This window comes from Bufo gargarizans, chromosome 4 (genome assembly GCF_014858855.1).
Source record: "Bufo gargarizans isolate SCDJY-AF-19 chromosome 4, ASM1485885v1, whole genome shotgun sequence".
Lineage (NCBI taxonomy): Eukaryota > Metazoa > Chordata > Amphibia > Anura > Bufonidae > Bufo > Bufo gargarizans.
Genome location: NC_058083.1, coordinates 276,809,830 through 276,826,023, shown reverse-complemented (window position 1 = coordinate 276,826,023; position 16,194 = coordinate 276,809,830). Strand labels below are relative to the sequence as shown.

General features: G+C 43.6%; 1 protein-coding gene across 1 annotated transcript in view; it reads right to left on the bottom strand.

The window, feature by feature from the left end:
- Nucleotides 1-14,151, bottom strand: part of ANKRD6 (ankyrin repeat domain 6) — a 166,407-nt gene extending 152,256 nt beyond the window's left edge. The window contains 1 exon segment of the mRNA XM_044291382.1: nucleotides 13,988-14,151. The gene's annotated coding sequence lies outside the window, so the exon portion shown is untranslated.
- Nucleotides 14,152-16,194: the final 2,043 nt, after the last annotated feature.

Genomic DNA, 16,194 nt, shown 5'->3' with positions numbered 1-16,194 from the left:
GCTGGAATGATTCCAGCAGAGAGAAAGGCACGTTTTTTCTTATTCCCTATGTTAGTATTCATTCCCCTTTTGGGTTGAATCAGCAAGACTTTAGGTAAAAGGTTACAGTTTTACATGGTATATTATTCTACACCACTACTGTATACAGTGCTGCAACACTGTTAAAGCCTTTCGATGAAACTCTGAGTTTAGCTACTCTTAAGAAAATGGTTTCTCGTTTTCTTTGAATTACACTCACTCAATTGTCACTTTTGTTGTATGCCCTGGGTAATATTCAACTTGTCCATAAATCATGTCTCAAGGAGTCGCACAAGTGTCAGAAAAGTTTCCTCCAAGATCTATTTTGCACTCTATTACAGTGACGTTTTTACTACTGTCATGTGTGGTGGAGATGGTGTAGCAGAAATGCTGTACAACATTATGACTGCTTTATCACCTTCCTTCCGTTTTAGTAACATATTACCATAAGGACCTTTTCTCATTAGTCTGACTCATATATTGAGCATAATTTCCTTAGTAATTTTTTGTGTTAATACAAGAAGCACCCCCTACTATTTTTAAGCCTGCAACATTTTTACATTTCAAATAAAGAGTTTAAAGGGGTTGTGCAGCCAGTACATACTGATGTCCTATCCTCAGGGTAGGTCATCAATATGGGATCAGCGGGGGTCCGACTCCCAGCACCCCCGCATATACTTTTTTACAATAGAACTCTATGATGAGGTATGGAATCTGTCTGAGGCATCCATTAATGTATACGATTTTATGTACGTTAAACGTATGACAAAAACATGATAACAACAGCACTTTTAGATCTCTTGGTGCCCATGGCAGGGGATCCAGAACGTTCCCCACCACACTTGTTCTTAGAAGTTTAACATGACAAAGTGTCAGATTACGATTATTCATTTAATTTTCTCCAGTCTGCAAAAAAACAGATCCATGAAAAAAAAATGTTTATCACCCCCATCAACAGAAAGGGCTATTCTAATCCACAATAAAGGACAAGAATAGGACCTATAGGCCCGTTGCAGACAAGCATGAGCAGATTAGGTCCGGATGCGTTCAGTGAAATGCAAGATGCGATTTTCACACAGCCCCATTCACTTCCATGGGGCCAGCGTTACATGGAAATCGCAGAATATAGAACATGCTGCAATTTTCACACAACGCACAAGTGATGCGTGAAATCCAACGCTCATGTACACAGACCCATTGAGATGAATGTGTCCGGATTCTGTGCGGGCGCAATGCATTCGCATCACGCATTGCACCCGCGCGGAATACTCACTCGTGTGAAAGGGGCCATAGGACCTACTGGGAGTTTTGCAGATGGGGCACATGGATCTGTGAATAAAAGATGTGCATAGCCCCATTGACTTGTATGGGTCAGCATGCTGTCCATTTTAACCCCTTAAGGACTCAGCCCTATTTCTCCTTAAAGGGGTTTTCTCAACAGGCTATTTCATACTTACCTGGTCCCGGCGCGCTGTCCACTTCCTGGTTTCGGCACTCGGCAGGGGGCGGGCTCCATCTTCATTGATGTCTTCTTCCGGCTGGGCCGAGCGCTGTACTGAACGCGCACGCCGAGTCCACGCATGCGCCCTGGTGACTTCTTCCTGGCCAGTATAGTATACTTGCCAGGAAGAAGTCACCAGGGCGCATGCGCGGCCACCGCGATTCATGAGAAGAGCGGTGGCCGTAACCAGGGGAGACGGAAGACAACAGTCAGGTGAGTATAGGTTTATCTTTTTCTAAGGGGTGGGGATTTGTTAATAAAATATATTTAGAAAAATGATCACTGTTAAATCATTAACAGATTTAACAGTGATCATTAAGATGATAATATCCCTTTAAGGACCAGGCCATTTTTTGAAAATCATACCAGTGTCACTTTAAGTGCTGATAACTTTAAAACGCTTTGACTTATCCAGGCCATTCTGAGATTGTTTTTTCGTCACATATTGTACTTCATGACACTGGTAAAATGAAGTAAAAAAATAATAATTTTTATTTATAAAAAAATAAATAAATAAATTTACCAAAAATTTGGAAAAAATTGCAAATTTCTAAGTTTCAATTTCTCTACTTCTATAATACATAGTAATACCTCCAAAAATAGTTATTACTTTAGATTCCCCATATGTCTACTTCATGGTTGGATCATTTTGGGAATCATATTTTATTTTTTGGGGATGTTACAAGGCTTAGAAGTTTAGAAGCAAATCTTGAAATATTTCAGATTTTTTTTTTTTTTTTAACTATTTTTAGGGACCAGTACAAGTCTGAAGTCACTTTGCGAGGCTTACATAATAGAAACCACCCAAAAATGACCCCATTCTAGAAACTACACCCCTCAAGGTATTCAAAACTGATTTTACAAACTTTGTTAACCCTTTAGGTGTTCCACAAGAATTAATGGAAAATAGAGATACCATTTCAAAATGTCACTTTTTTGGCAGATTTTCCATTTTAATAAAAAAAATTCCGGTTACAAAGCAAGGGTTAACAGCCAAACCAAACTCAATATTTATGGCCCTGATTCTGTAGTTTACAGAAACACCCCATATGTGGTCGTAAACCGCTGTATGGGCACATGGCAGGGCACAGAAGGAAAGGAATGCCTTACAGTTTTTGGAAGGCAGGTTTTGCTGGACTGTTTTTTTTGACACCATGTCCCATTTGAAGCCCCCCTAGAGTAGAAACTTCAAAAAAGTTACCCCATTTTAGAAACTACGGGGTAGGGTGGCAGTATTGTTGGTACCAGTTTAGGGTACATATGATTTTTGGTTGCTCTATATTGCACTTTTTGTGAGGCAAGATAACAAGAAATAGCTGTTTTGGCACCATTTTTATTTTTTGTTATTTACAACATTCATCTGACAGGTTAGATCATCTGATATTTTTATAGACCAGGTTGTCACGGATGCGGCGATACCTAATATGTATACTTTTTTTTTATTTATGTAAGTTTTACACAATTATTTCATTTTTGAAGCAAAAAAAATAATGTTTTAGTGTTTCCATAGTCTGAGAGACATAATTTTTTCAGTTTTTGGGCGATTACCTTGGGTAGGGTATGATTTTTGTCGGATGAGATGACAGTTTCATTGGCACTATTTTGGGGTGCGTGTGACTTTTTGATCGCTTGCTATTACACTTTTTGTGATGTAAGGTGACAAAAAATGGTTTATTTAGCACAGTTTTTATATTTTACTTTTTACGGTGTTCATCTGAGAGGTTAGGTCATGTGATATTTTTATAGCGCCGGTCGATACGAATTCGCGATACCAAATATGTTAACTTTTTTTTTATTTATGTAAGTTTTACACAATAACAGCTTTTTTCAAACAAAAAAATGATGTTTTAGTGTCTCCATATTCTGAGCCATAGTTTTTTTTTTTTTTTGGGCGATTGTCTCAGGTAGGGGCTCATTTTTTTGCGGGATGAGGTGACGGTTAGATTGGTACTATTTTGGTGGGCAAATGCCTTTTTGATCGCTTGCTGTTGTACTTTTGCCAGCCACTGGGCTTTTACATTATAAATTTTACAGCGTTCATTTTTCAGTATAAATAACATAATATCTTTATTCTCTGGGTCAGTACGATTACAGTAATGCCAAATACATATATATATTTTTTTTTACGCTTTACTACTTTTTTGCAATAAAACCCCTTTTTTTTAAAGAATACAATGTTTTTGCATTGTAGCTTCCCAAGACCCATAAGGCCTTGTTCACACATCAGTTATTTTAACTAATACTTTTAATTAAGTTTATTCCATCAGTTTTTGTGAGTCAAAACCAGGAGTGGAGGCAACACAGAGATAAGGTGTAATGAAAAGATCTGCACCTGTTCTGTGTTTTGGACCTGCACCTGGTTTTCGCTCACAATAAGGCCTCTTTCACACGGGCGTCATATTTTTGGCCCGGTTAAGAAGCGTGTGCGTTGCGGGAAAATGCGCGATTTTTCTGCGCGAGTGCAAAACATTGTCATGCGTTTTGCACTCGCGTGAGAAAAATCGCGCATGTTTGGTACCCAAACCTGAACTTCTTCACAGAAGTTCGGGCTTGGGATTGATGTTCTGAAGATTGTATTATTTTTCCTTATAACATGGTTATAAGGGAAAATAATAGCATTCTGAATACAGAATGTATAGTAAACTAGCTCTGGAAGGGTTAAAACAAAATAAAAAATGGTTTAACTCACCTTAGTCCACTTGATCGCGGCCCGGCATCTGTCCTTTGTTGAATAGGACCTGTGGTGAGCATTGCAATAATTACAGGACCTTTGATGACGTCACTCCGGTCATCACATGGTACGTCACCATGGTAAAAGATCATGTGACGTATACCATGTGATGACCGGAGTGACGTCATCAAAGGTCCTGTAATTATTGCAATGCTCACCACAGGTCCTATTCAACAAAGGACAGATGCCGGACAGAAGTGGACGAAGGCGAGTTAAACCATTTTTTATTTTGTTTTAACCCTTCCAGCGCTAGTTTACTATGCATTCTGTATTCAGAATGCTATTATTTTTCCTTATAACCATGTTATAAGGGAAAATAATTCAGTGAATAGACTGTCACCTAGCAACCATGCGTGAAAATCGCACCGCATCCGCACTTGCTTGCGGATGCTATGCGATTTTCACGCACCCCATTCACTTCTATGGGGCCTGCGTCGCGTGAAAATCGCACAATATAGAGCATGCTGCGATTTTCACTCAACGCACAAGTGATGCGTGAAAATCACCGCTCATGTGCACAGCCCCATAGAAATGAATGGGTCAGGATTCAGTGCGGGTGCAATGTGTTCACTTCACGCTTCGCACCCGCACGGAAAACTCGCCCGTGTGAAAGGGGCCTCACTGATGGAAATAACTGATCAAATAACTGACGTGTGAACAAGGCCTAGCTTTTTTATTTTTCTTTCTATGGAGTTGTGTGAGGGCTTGAATTTTGTGGGACGACTTGTATTTTTCATTAGTATCATTTTAGAGTAAATAGCACTTTTTGATTGCTTATTTTTTCAGTGGCAGCTAAGAATAAGCAGTTCTGTCTTTTGTTCACCGTATAATTAAGGCTACTTTCACACTAGCGTTCGTCGGTCCGCTCGTGAGCTCCGTTTGAAGGAGCTCACGAGCGGACCCGAACGCAGCCGTCCAGCCCTGATGCAGTCTGAATGGAGCGGATCCGCTCAGACTGCTTCAGTCTGGCGGCGTTCAGCCTCCGCTCCGCTCGCCTCCGCACGGACAGACGGACAGCTGAACGCTGCTTGCAGCGTTCGGGTGTCCGCCTGGCCGTGCGGAGGCGTGCGGATCCGTCCAGACTTACAATGTAAGTCAATGGGGACGGATCCGTTTGAAGATGCCACAATATGGCTCAATCTTCAGGCGGATCCGTCCCCCATTGACTTTACATTGAAAGTCTGGACGGATCCGTACGAGGCTATTTTCACACTTAGCTGTTATATGCTAAAAATAATGCAGACGGATCCGTTCTGAACGGAGCCTCCGTCTGCATTATTATGATCGGATCCGTTCAGAACGGATCCGATCGAACGCTAGTGTGAAAGTAGCCTAACATGATATTTAGGTAGTCGGATCGTTACAGACTCTGCAACAATATTTTTTTTTTATTGAATAAATGTTTAAATGTTTATTATATTTTTTTTTTACTTTATTTGGGGAAAATGACGTTTTTGCTTATTTTTACTTTAAACTTTTAAAAATTTTGGGGGGAAACTTTATTTTTTCAACTTTTTTTCACTTTATTTTTTCAACTTTTTTTTCACTTTATTTTTTGTCCCACTTTGGGACTTGAACTTTTGGGGGGGTATTCCTTTACAATGCATTCCAATACTTCTGTATTGGAATGCATTGGCTGTATGAGTAATACTATGTATTACTCATACAGCTTCCGAGGCCTGTGAGATCCAGGGGGCTGGATCTCACAGGCTCTTCACCGGACGGCAGCGCAGATGCCTCAGGAAGGCATTGCGCTGTCTTCCATGCCATCGTGTCCCCCCACAGCCCAATGGGGACCCGATGGCACCGCTGCCGCACTATAGAAAGCCGCAAACCGCAGGTCTGAATTGGGACCCCCCCCCCCCCCCCGCGCATTTAGCCTAGGTACCTGCTCAATGATTTGAGCAGGTACCAGGTTCTGATCACCGCCCGCCGGGCGGCGGTGATCGGAACTATACATGACGTACCGGTACGTCATGGGTCCTTAAGGACTCGGAATCCATGCCGTACCGATGAGTCATGGGTCCCTAAGGGGTTAAGAAACGTTAGCACACTGAAGAAACTTTGGTGCAAACGATAGTGAAAAAAACTGACACACTGTCAGTTTTTCATGGCCATTTTTCAACCATTTGTGCATCTGTTTTCTGGTCGTCTCGCCACTATATCATATTAGTTGATAGTCACTGAGGTGGTGGAAATTGGCATTTGGCACTAGTATATTATAAATGTAAATTATAAATTAATAAAGTCCTTAGTTGGTAGTCAATTTATAATTTACATGTATAATATATTAGTGCCAAATGCCCATTTCCACATCATCCCCCCCTCCTCACTCAGATCAGCCCTTTATTAACCCATTTTAGACCTCAGATCAGACCTTTATTAACCCCTATCAGGCCTCAGATCAGACCTTTATTAACCCCTATCAGACCTTTATTAACCCCTCAGATGAATAAAATAAAACAACTCCTTACCTCTCCTGCGCCGCGGCTCCTCTTCATCTCCGGCGTCTCGCTCCCCTGTCTTCTCCGGCCCGCTCTGCACTATCACCTGACAGCGTGCAGAGTCAGGTCATAGTGCGCGCACTACGTCCTGATGCTGTACGGGGTCAGGACAGTGCAGCGCGGGCCCCATCAAAGAAGACCAGGGAGGGTGAGTATCGGAAGCGCTTGCTGCGCTTCTTCCCCGCTCCCAGCACCCGATGCATACTAGTGCGTGCTTCCATAATGGAAGCGCTCACTAGTATTCGCTTTATAAGCATTATCGGTATATCGGCAAGGTTAGATGCCGAAACCGATAATGTACAAAATCCTGAATATCGGCCGATAATCGGTCGATCCCTAGTACACATAATGTCCCCTAGCAGTAATGTCCCCCATAGTGGCACCAGCAGTAAGAATGTCCCCCATAGTGGCACCCAACAGTAATAATGTCCCCCATAGTGGCACCAGCAGTAAGAATGTCCCCCATAGTGGCACCCAACAGTAATAATGTCCCCCATAGTGGCACCAGCAGTAATAATGTCCCCCATAGTGGCAGGGCCAGTGCAAGAATTTTTGCCAACACAAGCGAAGCTACATTTTGGCCCCCCCTCGCAGCTCACCTGGCCCTGGTCCCGTCTACAGCAGATGGCTTCTCCTCTGTGTGGTCCTGGTATCTTCTCTCTGCTTCAGACAATCGCTGGTTTGGGAACCGTATTTTTCGCCCTTTATCCTCTAGGTTTTAGAGGAGGATAAAAAGAAAAAAATATTTTCCATTACACATCAGGTCAGACCAGCAATCAGACCCCCAATGTTAATCAGACCTCAGATCAGACCCCCAATGTCTCAGATCAGACCCCCATGTCAGACATCAGCCCTCCTCCATCAGCCCCCCATGTCAGCCATCATGCCCCCATGTCAGCCATTAGCCCCCCATGTCAGCCATCATGCCCCCATGTCAGCCACCAGCCCCCCATGTCACATTTCTCCCCCTCCATATCAAATCACCCCCCTATGTCACATCAGCCCTCCATGTCACAATTCTCCCCCTCCTTTTTACATAATCCCCTATGTCACATCACCCCCATGTCACATTTCTCCCCCTCCTTTTTACATAATCCCCTCTGTCACATCACCCCCAAGTCACATTTCTCCCCCCATGTCAATTTTCTCCCCCTCCATGTCACATTTCACCCCCTTCATCCATGTCACATTTCACCCCCTTCATCCATGTCACATTTCTCCCCCTCCAAACCATGTCACATCACCCCCTTTGTGTCACATCATGATCACATTATTACCCCCTATTGTGTCAAATTTCTTCCCCCCATGGCACATGATCCCCCCCGGCCGGCCATGTCCCCCCTCCCATCATGTCACGGTAACCCCCCCCCCCCCCCCCGATTTATGATTGTTGTTTGTGTAATAATTTTTTTAAAACACATTTATGCCGTGCACTCTGGCGCTAGTGCGCTCATAAGTGATCACCTACCCACCTGTCCTGCTGCTACGGCAATCTGGCTGTGTGTGAGTCAGACTCACACACACAGTCAGCTCCAGTCCCTTCTGCCGGCCACAGCCGCTGCGCCACTTGCCAGTCACACCCCCCTGCCGCTCTGTGAGTGAGGGTCGCGCGGCGCAAGCAGGCTGGGGCAGGCTGGTAGCACCGGCCCTGCATAGTGGCACCAGCAGTAATAATGTCTCCCTTAGTGGTCTTGTAATGTTTGTTGTTAGCAAAAAAAAATATATAAATATGGCCTTTTACCTTTTAGGAGTTAAAAAAAAATCACTCACCTCATCCTCTTTAACGGGGAGAGGCAATCGCTGCTCCCTTGATTCTGAAGGACCCGCGCTCAAGCATGGTGAAGTCACCACGCACTCCCAGCATGATCGCATGGGTGACGTCATCAAGCTTGAGCGCAGGTCCTTAGGCAGGTCCTTCAGAATCAAGAGAAGAGCAACTGTCTCTGCATGTGCAAGAAGATAAGGTAAGTGATTTTTTTTAACCCCTAAAAGGCCATATTTCACCAGTGTACCTGTTTTTAATGGTTGATAGATGGATGCACTCCTGACAAGGCGCCCGTTGAAAACGGGCCCATTGATTTCAATTGGGTCCGTCTGCCCAGTGAAAGCCAAGTGATTAGCCCCATAAACTGCAATGGTCGTTTTTCACTATCGCATGCATGTAGCCTTAGGCCTCTTTCACATGGGCGTCATGTTTTTGGGCCGGATAAGATGCGGGTGCGTTGCGGGAAAATGTGCGATTTTTCCGCGCGAGTGCAAAACATTGTAATGCGTTTTGCATGTGCGTGAGAAAAATCGGCATGTTTGGTACCCAAATCCGAACTTCTTCACAGAAGTTCGGGTTTGGGTTAGGTGTTGTGTAGACTGTATTATTTTCCCTTATAACATGGTTATAAGGGAAAATAATAGCATTCTTAATACAGAATGCATAGTACAATAGGGCTGGAGGGGTTAAAAAAAATAAAAAAATTTTTAACTCACCTGAATCCACTTGTGCGCGCAGCCCGACTTCTCTTCTGTCTTCATCTGTGAGGAAAAGGACCTGTGGTGACATCACTGTGCTCATCACATGGTCCGTCACATGATCCATCACCATTCACATGATCCATCACCATGGTGATGGATCATGTGACGGACCATGTGATGAGCGCAGTGACGTCACCACAGGTAATTTTCCTCCTGCACAGCAAAGAAAAAGAAGAGAAGAGAAGCCGGGCTGCGCGAACAAGTGGATTAAGGTGAGTTAAATTATTATTTTTTTAACCCCTTCAGCCCTATTTTACTATGCATTCTGTATTAAGAATGCTATTATTTTCCCTTATAACCATATTATAAGGGAAAATAATAATTATTGGGTCCCCATCCCCATCGTCTCCTAGCAACCGTGCATGCTGCTATTTTCACACAACGCACAGCCCCACAGAAATGAATGGGTCCGGATTCAGTGCGGGTGCAATGCGTTCACCTCACGCATCGCACACGCAGGAAAATCTTGCTCGTCTGAAAGAGTCCTTAGAGTGCCCCTACACATATTGAAGATTACTGCAAATTGCATTGGATTAAACTGCAAGTACAAGTGCAGCCTGGCTATTAGGCAACTTTCACACTAGCGTTTTTTCTGGATCCGGTAGGGTTCTGCAAAAACGCTTCCTTTACTGATAATACGGTTGTATTATCTTTAACATAGCCAAGACGGATCAGTCATGAACTCCACTGAAAGTCAATGGGGGACAGATCCGTTTTCTATTGTGTCATAGAAAAGGGATCTGTCCCCATTGACTTGCATTGTGGGTCATGGCAGATCCGTCTTGCTCCGTGTCCTATGATGGAAAGCAAATAGCAGCATAGTGCGGTTTGCTCTCCGGTATGAGAACGGAACGGAATGCATTTTGGAGCATTCCGTTCTGTTACATTTTGTCCCCATTGACAATAAATGGTGACAAAACGGAAGAGTTTTTTTCCGGTATTAAGACCCTATGATGGATCTCAATACCGGAAAAAAATGAACGCTAGTGTGAAAGTAGCCTTAGCGGTAATCAGTTGAGATAGCAGTCACCATGGCCTGGCCACATCATGTATGGACGCCCCAAGTTTCTTAGTTTATGGCTCATTAGCCATTAGACTTATGTTTGCTGGATTAACAGCTGACCCTATGAAGACTATAAAATGTTCGGCCTACATCCATTTGACAGGGGGGAAGGATCCAGCATGTTTACACCCAATCCTCTGTTCTCAAGAGATGTAAGCTGCTTAAGGCCTCATTCACACTTCAGTGATTTCCATCAGTGATTGTGAGCCAAAACCAGTGGAGCCTCACAGAGATAAGGTATAATGGTAAGGTATAATGGAAAGATTTGCACAGGTTCTGGTTTTGGCTCACAATCATTGATGCAAATCAGAGACCACATCACTGAAATAAGCAGCTCACTCCTTTTCCCCCACTGAACCCACACACATGCTTGGGGAGTTCGTGAGGAATAGCTGTTGATAAAAGAGTGTTTGACTGCTACTGGAAATGCATTGGTCCACTATTGTTCTACAGTATGCCGTAAGGGTATGTTCACACAGGACAGATATGATTTTCCTGCAGCAGATTTGCATGTGGTGATTTACAGTACTAGCAAAGTAGATGAGATTTTAAGGAGTCCTGGTACTTTCACACAATGTCATTTCATCTAATAGAGTATGGTATAACTATCAAATTTCTAAATCTCTTCATTTATAAAACCTGTTTGCATCCACCTGAAAAAAGCTGTAAAGTCATGGCCACTAGGGGTCCCACTTCCACCTTAACTTGCAGTCCACTGCCCGTTGTCAGGCAACATCCATCCCTAGTAACAGGGACACAGAAGAGAGTTCACAGGAAATGGGGGGTGTCAGAGCTAGCTGAGATCCCGAGCCTCATAAAATAACTTCTACACGGCTTCTGTAAAACCACATGACCGTCCTTCCTTTCTATAAGGGCTCATGCACACAAACGTATTTTCTTTCAGTGTCCGTTCAGTTTTTTTTGCCGACCGTTTGCGGAAGCATTCATTTGAATGGGTCCACAAAATAATTGAAGTTATTCCGTGTGCATTCCGTTTCCGTATGTCCATATTTCCGTTACGCAAAAAATAGAATACACCGGACGTCATCCGTATTTTTTGCGGATCCGTCTTTTGCAGACAACAAAATACATACGGTCGTGTGCATGAGTCCTAGTTATGATTTCCCCCCTCCTTATCGGTTTTGCGAGCTCCGAAGCTGAAAAATATAGTGGGAAGTAAGAAAAAGAAGGTCACAGCAGTACAGTGCTGGCAGATTCCACAGAAGGGAGACACCCAATGCTTGTGAGAGAAGTGAATCTAGCTGTGCAGCTGAAGAGGGGAATAATTAGGCTGAAATAGACATTAGGGAAGCCCCACCAAAAAACACCTGTTACTTCACAGTTATGACTGCACAACGAAGCACAGACACTATGCAAACTTTTTTTTACCTTACACTTTAAGTAATCCCATCCACACAAAACAAAATCCAGAGTGTAAACTGACCTGAGGTGCAGATTTTAAATCTGTAGCACAGCGGATTCCACCCTCTGCCATGAATTGGGTGAAAACCATGGAAAATCTGCACAAAAATGGCGGTAGCCTAATAACTGTGGAAATATCTGTGGACTGTATGTGCCAATAATGTCACAACAGGTGCCTGTTCTTCCTCAGAAATCAACGGAACAAAAAAAGGAGCAAATTTCAAAGCAGCAATGGCTACCTGGCCCCTAGGGTCCTATCTGATGTTTTAAGGCTGTGCTGATATGGCTCCTAAGATCTATCTGACTTCCTAATGGGGGCTCATGCCCCATGCCCGTATTGTGGACTGCAAACAGCGGGTCCGCAATATATGGGCACCAGCTTGACTTGAATGGGTCCGCAGTCCTCGGATATGGAGCGATGCTGGGCGGAGACACGGATTGGAAGCCCACAAAAGCTCCTGCGTCGGATTTCGGTCTGTGCCTCAGCACCACAAAAAAATTGAATATGTCCTATTTTTTGGTAGGATGTTAGGAGCCATGTGAACATGTCTCTTGCGGATTGCGGACCCACTCAAGTAAACAGGTCCGCATCTGCAAACAGCATGCACGCGCTCTTGTGCACAAGCCCTAAGGCTGTGTTCACATGGCTCCCTAGACCCTACCAGACTTCCTAAAGCTGTGTTCACATGGCTCCTAAGATCCTACCAGACTTCCTAAAGCTGTGTTCACATGGCTCCTAAGATCCTACCAGACTTCCTAAAGCTGTGTTCACATGTCTCCTAAGAGCCTACCAGACTTCCTAAGGATGTGTTCACATACGGACCGTATACGGAATGCAAAAAACGGAACGTAAACGTGTGCATGAGGCCTTAGGAAGTCAAGAGGCATTCTGTATTGTATTCCGACATATGGCCAGCATAGACTTCTATTATGACGGAACGCACTACAGAATGCCTCTTATAGGCTTCCGTGGTGCATGCCGTCATAGAATTCCGTTATGGTCCGTGGTAACAGAATTCTAGAAAAACCTAAACCCGTACACCGAACTTGAAAACACAAGTTCGCTCATCCCTAGTGAAGATTTTTCCCTTATACATTATGTCTGTGGAGGCTCCAGTCCTGGCTTTGGCTCACAATCACTGATGGAAATCACTGACGTATGAATTAGGCCTCTTTCACACGACCGTGTGTCCCCCGTGGCCATGCTTCGAACTGCAAATTGCGGTCTGCAATGCACGGGCACCGACTGTGGGCCAGCCGCATGCGGATCGCAGACCCATTCACTTGAATGGGGTTCGCGATCCGTCCTTTCCGCAAAAAGATAGAACAAGTTCTATCTTTTTGCAGAACGGAACCCCACGAAAAGACCTGCGTGGTACTTCCGGTCCGTGGTTCCATTCCGTTCTGCATCTACGGATTTGCGGACCCATTCAAATGAATGGGTCTGCATCCGTGATGCGGAATGCACACATCTGGTGCCCCGTGTATTGCGGACACGCCATATGCGGGCCTCAATACGGCCATGGGGGACACATGGCCGTGTTAAAGAGGCCTAAGGCAGTGTTCACATCACATTTTTGTCCCAAGTTTAACAAATACATATGACGTAGAACGCTTAATGGATGTCAAGCAGTATATGACAAACATATATGTTGACATATACATTTTCTTGCTAGATTCTGCAGGATGGAAAAGCTAAGGGCGCCGACGTTTTGAAGCCTTTTTTTCCAATATTTATGTAAAAAATGATGATGTGAACAGCACCATACACACATCAAACTCATTCTGTTAACTCATCTATACTCTACGGATGCAGCAGAGCGAACAATGCCAGCACACCATTAGGGGCTGCACTATGGCAGTGCTAATGCAGCAGCAGGCTTTCCTGCAGTCCTATGTAACCACATAGAGAACCCATTGACATATCAGATGGAATTGCACCAAATGACAAACTTAGCTCAGCTACATCTATAGCATGGTGAAATAAGCCTTGATCTGCATGGTGTATACTTTGGTGTGGTGGCCATAGGATGCAGGGCTGTGAACAGCCCCCTCTATATGGAGCTCAGACTACCTGTTGACGCCCAGTTACCAGGGTATTGCACAAGCTGGCAGAGTGAATAACAAGCTGGCATGAGTAACGCATGGCACAGACGTCTGCACAATTGGCCTCTCTCGCAGCCGACTCCCTCACAGAAGCAATATGGCATATGGGCGCGTACCTGTTGCCTGTGGCTGGCTTCCCCTGTTCTCCCTGAAGAGCCGGGTGCCCTGGGCTCCTGTAACGTCCTCCTGGGGTGGGAGCTACGCTGTGCACCCTTCTCCTCTGCCAGGACCCCGCTGTAGTGTTTACTGGTACATGGGCAGCTCGCGCTCTGCCAGCTACTCCAATGTTTCCTTCACACTGCGAAGCTCTGCTCTCTGACTGGTGTTTGGCGACACCTGCTGGACATGATGTGAATGGCGGCCTATGTGGCACAGCGCCCATTACAGCTGGAGGCGAGCTCTACGTACAGTAGAGGAGACTCATAAGAGAAAATGATTGAGCAGATCCCTGTCTGCAGGTGACTTCACTGACTGGGTCTTGGTAACTTAGCCTAGGGATGGTGCTGCTTGTGTACATGCTGCCCAGGAGCGGACTGGCCATAGATCCTACAGGGAAATTTCCCAGAGGACTGATGCACAGGGGGCCACCCAAGGCCTCATGGCCACCAGCCATAACCATCTGATGCTCTCAGCATTAATTAATGTAGGGGCATCAGGTACGTATCCACATGGCCAGCAGCCGCAGGTGCCCTCCTGAATTCAATTATACTGCCATCCTCAGAATGATGATACAGTTTCATACTGGGCTGCGAGTGGCAGTATTTTGTGCTGCACTGGGGCGGTATTTTCTTTTGCATTACATCATTTCTAGCCCCGCCGACTTGTGTTGCCCTTCCTTCTGTCAATTTTGACCTGTGTACAACATGGGGCCAGTTTTTAGTTTTTTTTTTCCCCAGTTCCCAGTCTGTTCCTGACGCTCCCATCCATGGACGATGAATGTTTACCAAATCCGTAGATGCAGACGAATAGTACAATATGGTCCCTGTGTTCTCTATTGAATTACTACTGCCTGTAGAACGTTACTAATTCTGGGCACATATAGTACTCAGCAGCTTTATTTTTATAGAAAGAACACAATCTGAATCAGCAAATCTCAATGCAAGTCTACCTAAGCATTTACTTTAACCCCTTCCCATTGCGGCCAATTTTCATTTTTGTTCTTTCCTCCTTGCTTTCCAAGAACCATAACATTTTAATTTTTCCATCGACATAACCGTTCGAGGGCTTGTTTTTTTGTGGGATAACTAGCACTTTTTATTGGCACCTGGCATGGTATATAATGGACTGCAAACTGTACTAACCAAATTATTTTTCAGATGGATTAGGAAAAAAAATACATATTGCCATTGTTTTTAGGGTTACATTGTTATGGTGTTCAGTATGCTGTAAAAATGTTACCTTTATTCTTTGGCTCAGTACGATTACAACTATACCACATTTGTATAGATTTTCTTGTGTTTTAATATTGGGGGAAAAAACTTTTGGGGGGATTTTTTTTTCTTTTTATCACTATATTCTGACATTCATAACTTTTTTATATTTATGTCTATGGAGCTGTGAAATCTGTACTTTTCAGTCATACCATTTTTTTATTCACTTTTTATTAAATTTTTGGGGGGAGTGGAAGGGATGGAAAAAATGGTTCATTGGCCATTTTGAATTTTTTTCTGTTAGGCTGTTCGCCGTATGGGATATTTTTAGACTTTAATAGTACAGGCGTTTTAGGATGAGCTAATGTGAGGAGAGAGTTCAACAGCACACCTCTGTGATGAAGGTGCTACTCAGTGGTATATAAAGTTCATGCAATTGAAGAGAAGACCACGGCATTCTAGTTGCTGTTGCGTCAAATGCTTATTTGTATTATTATAAAAAAAAATTGGTGATTTTTTTCAATCTTTTTCATCCATCCAGAAAATTATATTTAGCCACTGGCCTGTGGCTAAATATTATTTTCTGGATGGATGAAAATGATCGAAAAAACTCAATTTTTTTTCTAATAATAATAAAAGTAAGCATTTGACGCAACAGCAATTAGAGTGTCATGGTCTTCTCTTTAATTAGGATGAGATGATTCCCAAGATAGTTTTTTAAAATTATTTATTTGTTTTAGAATTGTTTATTTATTTTTATGTTAATTTTGAGGGCGATAAGGGGTTGATTTGAACTTTTACAGTTTATTTTTTATTTTTCTAAAACTTTTTTTAATACTTTTTTAAGACAGACTAGGTGACTATAACAGGCAATCATTAGATTGCCTTTTGTATTTATTAATGGATTTTTATCAATTACCAGAGACACAATTCAGTATATTCCAATGCAGTGC